Below are 7,664 nucleotides of genomic sequence, written 5' to 3'. Positions count from 1 at the left end.
GGGAGTGGACTCCAGCCGCTGGTCACCCGGGCCGCAGACTCGGGAAGCGGGGTTGGGCGCGGAGGCGGAGCTCTCTAGCACCCGACGCTGAGATCTTTCCGCCGCTGGGTGGAGCCTGCGGGGAACTGCCGTCTGAAAATGGAAATGTCTGCTTTGTACGTAAACAAAGAAACCCGGGCGAGCTGGGTCTCGGGAGTAGCGCCAGGAACGCAGGCTTCGCCCCCGCTCCCCAGACTCTGCATTAAAGTGGATCTTCCACTCGCGTGACAGCTGCGAGCTGGGCTGTTTAGGGCTCTGTGCTGTTTCCGGGTGGTCCCACCCGAGCTGAGCGACAAGGCCCTCCCAGGGTCGGCGCGCTTTCACCTGCGAGACCTAGCAAAGGTCGCGGTGAGGGTGGGCGTAAAGCGATCCAGCGGGTAGTCTTCTGGGCACGCCGTAATCTGAAAACAGCCTTTGGGGAACGACCGCAGAAAGCAGGTCGAGCAACACAGCAAGAGATCACCGTTCATACCACGTTAGGGTGGGAGTCCCTCTCTACGCCCACGTTCTCGGAATTTAACAAGGACACCTTGGATTCCCCTTTAAGATTATTCTAGTGTGACTGCGGGAATTCACAACCCAGGGGGTAGCGGAGTCTGGGAAAGACGACGAAAACAAACAGTAGGCTCTAGAAAGCTAAACAAGGGGATGGTGAGTGCTTTTTTTCTTCTCATTTGCTAAAGGGGCGTGCTCTCCCCAAAGAGAAACAGACGTGGGGGGGGGGCGGGAATTAAGAACCATCCTATGTCTTCCACAAGCCCCTCCTCCCCATTTTCTAATGGGGACCTTACGGAGTTCAGCTCAGGGACTCTAATACAGGCTACGTGGGGTTCTCTCCCTCAACACCACGCGACCACCCACTGTCCCATGATGGCGGATTTTTAAGAGGAAGGTTTATGACAAGACTTTAAGAACAGCTGGTGGTTTGCAAGACTCACCATAGTTAGAATCACAGGGGAGCTTTTAAAAGTTCTAAATGTCCAAATTAAAGGCAAATTAAATCAATCTTGGGACGGGACTGGGTATCAGAATTATTTAAAGCGTTCCATGATGCGCGGGGTTGAGGACCATAGGTCTACGTAGAACTGGCTAGAGTAATTATCTAGTCAGCCCCTACCTGTCAAAGCGCTGGAAGATGTTGGTGGAGAGGGGCTTGCTTACTCCTCTGCATGGAGTAGTCTCAAGAACATGTTTCCCCATGATAACCTATCTAGTCTGTGAAAGGACATATTAGCCCAGCCCCAAGGATCTTCCACATTTTTGCTGAGAAGAGCACCTTCAAAGTTCCACAGAGGCCTTGGGCATTTTCTTTCTTTTCCTCTTTTATTTAGGGTCAACACTTGAATAGTCTCTTATCTTGGCAACTGCTCCAGAGAAGGCTCTGTCGTGAAGGCAATCTTAAATACCCTTGACTGGGCTGGGCAAAAGCCTAAAGGGAGTTTGACTGGTCCCAAGGGAGGGATTCCTTGGATTCAGAGGAAGATTTCCATCTGAAAGGTAGGTAGAAAATGGGGGCTGCGTGATTTTACTATAGTAGGCTTGACTACACAGAGATGATAAGTGAACACCCAATGCTGTAAAAAAAACACCCTTTCCTCCCTTTGGAAAGTGAGTATTAAATCTTTTCTATCCACAGACTTTTATCCGTCTGTGAATTCTTTCAGAGCCCACAACACAGATCATTCCTAACAATCTGATTAGAAGAGTCCTAGTTTAGTTGTCCTGTTTTTTTTTTTTTTTTTTTTAAAGAATTATTTTACTGAACTTTTAAAAAATATTTTTATTTATTTTAGTTTGGTCAGAGAGGCACAGAGTGAAAGAGAGAGGGAAAGCAAGAAAGCAAGTCCCCAGGTCTGAGACTCAACCACGGTTCACCATGGGGGAGTCCAGTGCCCTTAACCCTTAACCACCATGCCACCTGCCAGCTCCATTCCTACCTCCCTCCTGCCCCGGGAGAGATTTTTGCTATAGGGAACGTGCGCTTGCCAGAAACACAGAGAGAGACAGAGAGACAGAAAGTGAGAAATCACCGCCTCAGCGGGGATGGCCACGCTGCAATCCCTTCTCTGTTCTCTCAGGATCTTGGGCACAAACGCACCTGCGCCCAGCATGAGTTTAAGCCACCAGGCCCGGAACTTGAACCGTGGTCGACTACATGTGAGTACAGTGACATAGCCATTACGCCATCTACTGGTCCTGCCATGTCCTATTTCTTTATATGCCTTCTTAGTTCATGGAAATCCCTCACTTGGCATTATGTCTTGGTCCCTGGACCAGTGGTGGGGGCTTGCTACACCCTATCATCCTGTCATGATACTCTTCTGAATACTTTCTGGTAGCTTCTGATTGGTTCATGTGAGCTTCATAAGGAAGAAGTCAATCTTTTGCAACACCAGTGCTTTCTCTGGTTCACGCTCACTGTACTGAATCATCTAATGCTGGAACTGGTCCTACAGGGATTCCAGGGAAAGGACTGCAGACTTCCACCGGAACCTGACTAGTTCAGAGGTTAAGGGTGAGATTTAAAACACCATCTAGTGTGAGCTTCGCATTTGATAATAAAACGCCTTAGTTTTACTCCCATATTTGATACAAAAACACAAAGTACGTTAGAGAGCAGCACTGTTCTGGAAGTGGCACCAGGTCTTCACTTACTCCTCCTAAGAGCCTCTCATGACTAATCAGTTCTTCTTTCGGCAGTGCCATAGTTTTTATTTTGGCTTGGATTCAGAATTGGCCTGAAAGGCAAAAATGGTCTCATGAAAAAGAGCCGAAAATCAAGACGCTTCATGGAGCTGTCAGAGGGTTAATATTGAGGCCTGTTATAGCACACCTAAGGGTTTAATTAAATAAATGCCGTCGTTTTTTATCCAGAGAAAACAGTAAGCTCTGTACAATGTCCAAAAAAAAAAAGATCTCTGTCACCAACTTAGCTACACCAAATGTTCTAAGCATTCACCTTCCAAGACACTTAGTTCCTCAGTAATCATTTTTTCAAAATGAACTTTTATGAAAATTAACTGAGTGGACTCTTAAGTAATACCTTTACCCATTTAAGTAGTTACAAAATCCTGAAGGCAAAGAAAAACTCCACTCTGCACTTATGCATCCACTCAGTTTAGAAAATGGACCCACAATAAAATCGTATTATTTTCAAAATCAAATGTGCAAATTTGTAACTTACAAATTAGTGTAAACAAGGGCCTCAGTTTTGTTGTTTCAATTGTTTCATGTACGTTTCCCCAACACAGACTCTTAAAGTGGAGATAACTACACATTTTACAAAGGAAGAGACAGTCTGGGTGACTGTTTACTAAAATCCATGTGGCTAATAAGCAACCAAGCCAGAGTCTGAACATAGTTTGTTCCGAACCTGTATGTCCCCTCTCCCACCACACTACAGTCCTTTTACTGAAGTCAGTCAGCCAAGTATTCTTTTTTTTAAAGAATTATTTTATTTAACTTTATTTATTCATTTATTTATTTTAATTTGACCAGAGAGAAAGAGAGTGAGAGAGAGAGAGAGCAAAAAAGAGAAAGTGAGAAGGCAAGTTGCCAGCTCTGGGACCCGAACTATGGTTGGCCATGTGGGAGTCCAGTGTCCTTAACCACCACGCCACCTGCCGGCTCAGCCAAATGTTCTTATATAGAGAGGATTCAGATACCGAGGGCTTGCTGGTGTGGGCAGTATCCAAAATCTTCATACTCAATCTACCAAAAACTAGCTGAGACACTCCACTTCTGAGGGTCACATCTCCACATTGATTGAAAAGGAGTTGGGACTAAAATAGTCTCTACACTGCTTTCCAATGCCAAAATGATAAGTTTATATAATTATGTTAAAACACACACCCACAAAGAAAATAGAAAATAGGTCTATGATTCTCGACAGAGAGAATCAGGCTGTCAAAATGAGAGGAGACAGCTCAGGTGTCTCTTCCTCTTATAAAGCAGCTCTTGTCATGGCGGCTCTACCCTGATGACTTTGTCTAATCCTATTAACCTCCCAAAGGCCCCACCTTGGAATACTGTCAACATATAAATTTGGGGATTCAATTTTCAACATGTGAAATTTGAGGGACATACTCAAATAGGAGCACACATATTGTCAATATGGGTATTCAAGAATCTGTAATCTAGGGATCAGATGGTGGCACAATGATAAAACACAATGCTCTGCAAGGCAATACCACATGGGAAGATTCCCGGTTCAAGTCTGGAGACCTCCCTTGGTGGGCTGGGCATGTATGTGCCCATGATCTGGGGCCTGGCTGAGGCTGGTAGTGGATCATGGCATCAAGATTCAGCTGGGGTGACCAGCAGTTAGCGTAATGGTTATGTTGCTGGACTCCCGTCTAGTCAACCGTGGTTTGAGTCCCTGACCCGGTAGCTTAAACACACCAGGCACGTGTGCATGTGTGCCCAAGATCCCATGAGGAGAATGGAGGAGAAGGGGTTGTGGCATGGCCATCCCCCCCGGGGTGTGATTTCTGTCTCTCTGTCTCTCTCTGTCTTTCTGGCGATCGCACACGCCCTATAGCAAAAACCTCTCCAGAAAAAAGATTCAGTCGGGGATGTGCTATCAGTCTCTTTCTCCCTTTGTCTCTCCTGCAATGGCAGAAATCATTTCTTAATGTGAAAAAGAAAAAAATCCATATTTTAGTAGAGAGATTTCATGTCATATATGCTACTGAGATAGGAGACAGGGACCTTATGAATATATTAGGGTATAGGTTCAAAGTGGAATCACAGAAGGGCTAGGTTTTAAGATGGAAACACAACAGCTTAACTGCTTGCTCAGGAGAAACAGCTTGCAACAATAACTGCGATTAACCTAGGCAGCATGACTTATGGGGTTGTTGGAAAAGTCATGATGCTTTTTTGCACAGAAAAATGTAGAAAGGAGCCAACAGGTAGCGTAGTGGTAAGGTGCTGGACTCCCACATGGCCCACTGCAGTTCAAGTCTCAGATCTGGTGGCTTGAAACTCATACTTGTGTGCCTAAACTCCCAAGAGGAGACTGGAGGAGAAGGGATTGTGGCATGGCCATTCCCCCTGGGAAGTAATTTCTCACTTTCTCTCTCTCCATCTCTCTCTATGTCTCTGGTGAGTCCATGTGCCCTGTAGCAAAAATCTATCTCTAGAAAAAATAAGAAAAGATAGAACACATCATGACTTTTCTAACAACCCAATAAAATAAAAGAGTTTTTTCAAGTCTACCACATTCCAGGAAGAAGATAACAGTTTTTATGGCCCAAAGCTTCTAGACAAAGAGAATGTCCTGACCTTCCTACCCACTCCAAAATTAGAAGAATGACTTGACCCCACCACCATGTGACTCTCACCATGCAGAGCGGGGAGAACGTATGTACAAGCCCCACCTAGAATGTGCCCTGGCTCAGCCCTTCCTAATCAAGATTAAAACCTCCTGCCCTAGTTTCTTTTCTAAAACCCATTTTCCATAGCTGCTCCCTGCTTGGGAGTTCTATTCTTCATTCCCTCTCTCTCTTTTTTTTTAAGAGAGATTTTTGCTATAGGGTGTGTGTACTCACCAGAGAGACAGAGAGACAAAACGTGAGAAATCACCCCTAGGTGATCATCACAATTCCTTCTCCTCTCAAGATTTTGGGTATGCCCAGCATGAGTTTTAAGCCACCTGGTCTGGGACTTGAACTGTGGTCAACTATGGGAATCCACCAACATAACCATTATAGTATCTGCTGGTTTCTCCTTCTCTTTCTTAATAAACTCCACTTGCTATCCCCTCTCTATGTCCTCACTCTAATTCTTCATGATCTGTGGACAAGAACCTATGTCTGCTGTGGATTCTGGGCCTGATCACCCCTGTACCTGCCGTGTCCCTGCATCACTATGAAAGTGCCACAACCCAAGTGATGTGAGAGTTTGGAAAGCAGAGAAGGTAGCATGACAATTGGTGTTGGGGAGGCTAGGACCTAGGGATTCAGCTAAATATAACAAATATTAATGTGCTCAGGCAAAAAATAAGAAAAGAGATTAGAGTGGATTGAGCCAAGGTTTAAAGTCAGGAAAAGTCTGTTGATTCTGACAACAGTCAAGAGTTTAGTGAAAGTTTGAGGGACTGAACTGGAGCAGTGGGGAACGACGCTGAGAGGCTGAAAGGAGAGAGGAGAGTGCCTTAAGCACAAGCCTCGGCATTTCACCCTGAGTACAGCTCTGGGGAGCTGTCGAAGATGGTAAGTAGGAAAGTTAATGTCAACTCACAAGTTGTATGCAAGGGGCTGGAAAGAGAGTAATTCTCAAAGCAACTTAGCTAACTATGCAGTGGTCCAGCTGTTTAGAGAACAGAAATATCTTTAATTTTAAAATATTAAAGTAAATATCAATATTAATTTGGAAACAGTCCCATTGCTCTAAAAAAAGAAAAGAAAACAAACACTAACACAACTATAGATCTTTGTGTTTCCATTCCTGTTCTGACCAAAGACCTTTTGAAGAGAGAATGCACAGAATTTGGTGACTGATTAGATAAGGAACAAGAAAAAAAATGTTAGAGATGACTCAGAAGTTTGGACTCTGCGAGACAAGAGGCCCTGTTTAAAAACACTATCCATTCCAGAGACAGGAGGTAATCTAGGGAGGAAATAACAAATTTGACTTCACGCTTGCTGGATTTTAAATGCCTTGGCAGGGTGTCTCCAAGGAGCTGTACCTGTGGGATTGAAAGTGGGTGGGATTGAGCTAAGTGTGGACAGAGTCATGGTTGAAAGCAATGTAATCAAGGGAAAGTGTGACCAGCAACACAGGCCCAAAGGGGTGAACCTTGGGGGACCCTTATGATAGACAGTAAAAATGATAAAGGGGGAGGAAGAAGGTTGTGGAAAGAAAGAGGATAATGCAGTTTCCTGAAAGTCATGGAAACAAAACTGTGAGCCAGAAATGATCACCTCCTTATAAGTGAGGCAACTGGTTTTTTCAGGAAGTTCAGTAATTCACCCAAACCACATGGCTTGCTGGGGCGTCGGCTCGTAACACCTTTCTTCAAATGATCAGGTACCAGTCTTACAAGAAATTTCCTGCTCTAGATATGCCTAGAATTTCTTCCATGCTACAAAATACTCTCTATGCCTGGCAGTTGAAGGAACCCATCTCTTTCAAATTTGCATTCATAATTGAGCCTGCAGTTATTCTCAATGTATTATTCTAAAACAACCAAGGAAAAAGGAAAACCACATAGTGAGGTATTCTTGTCATGCATCTGCACGTATGGGCAGTTCTGCTTTGCAGAGTAACTGTACATTTTAAAAATAAATGAAAACGGTCCAGCAGGTGGCATGGTGGTTAAGGTGCTGGACACTCCCACATGGCCTACCACGGTTCAGGTCCCGGAGCTGGTGGCTTGCTTTCTCACTTTCCTCTCTCTCTTTCTCTTTGTGTCTCTCGCTGGTCAAATTAAAATAAAAGAATGAAGGAATGAATAAATAAATCATTCTTTAAAAGAAATAAAAAATAAATGAAAACAAATGAGCAAACCCCTATTACGAAGGAGTTGTGTTCCCCAAAAATTCACTAGATAAGGTACCAGTGTACTGCGGCAAACACAGTATCTTTTCTCTAGCTGCAGGGTCAGCAGTGTCTAGTAAAAG

At 44.4% G+C, this 7,664-nt stretch overlaps 2 long non-coding RNA genes across 3 annotated transcripts in view; one reads left to right on the top strand and one right to left on the bottom strand.

The window, feature by feature from the left end:
* The first annotated feature begins 23 nt into the window (after nt 1-23).
* On the top strand, nt 24-5,281 carry LOC102487752 (uncharacterized). 2 transcript variants are annotated; one of them, XR_336127.3, is made up of 3 exons: nt 24-690; nt 1,371-1,536; nt 5,255-5,281. It is a non-coding gene; the product is annotated as an uncharacterized LOC102487752 (long non-coding RNA). The 2 variants fall into 2 exon arrangements; XR_336126.3 differs by lacking the exon at nt 5,255-5,281 and adding an exon at nt 2,118-2,160.
* Nucleotides 2,658-7,664, bottom strand: part of LOC102488177 (uncharacterized) — a 13,649-nt gene continuing 8,642 nt past the window's right edge. The window contains exon 3 of the long non-coding RNA XR_336128.1: nt 2,658-2,777. This is a non-coding gene — a long non-coding RNA (uncharacterized LOC102488177). The remainder of the gene's footprint in view (nt 2,778-7,664) is intronic.

This window comes from Tupaia chinensis, unplaced genomic scaffold (genome assembly GCF_000334495.1).
Source record: "Tupaia chinensis unplaced genomic scaffold, TupChi_1.0 Scaffold000627_1, whole genome shotgun sequence".
In the NCBI taxonomy this organism is placed as follows: Eukaryota; Metazoa; Chordata; class Mammalia; order Scandentia; family Tupaiidae; genus Tupaia; species Tupaia belangeri.
This window is presented reverse-complemented; position numbering and strand designations above follow the sequence as displayed.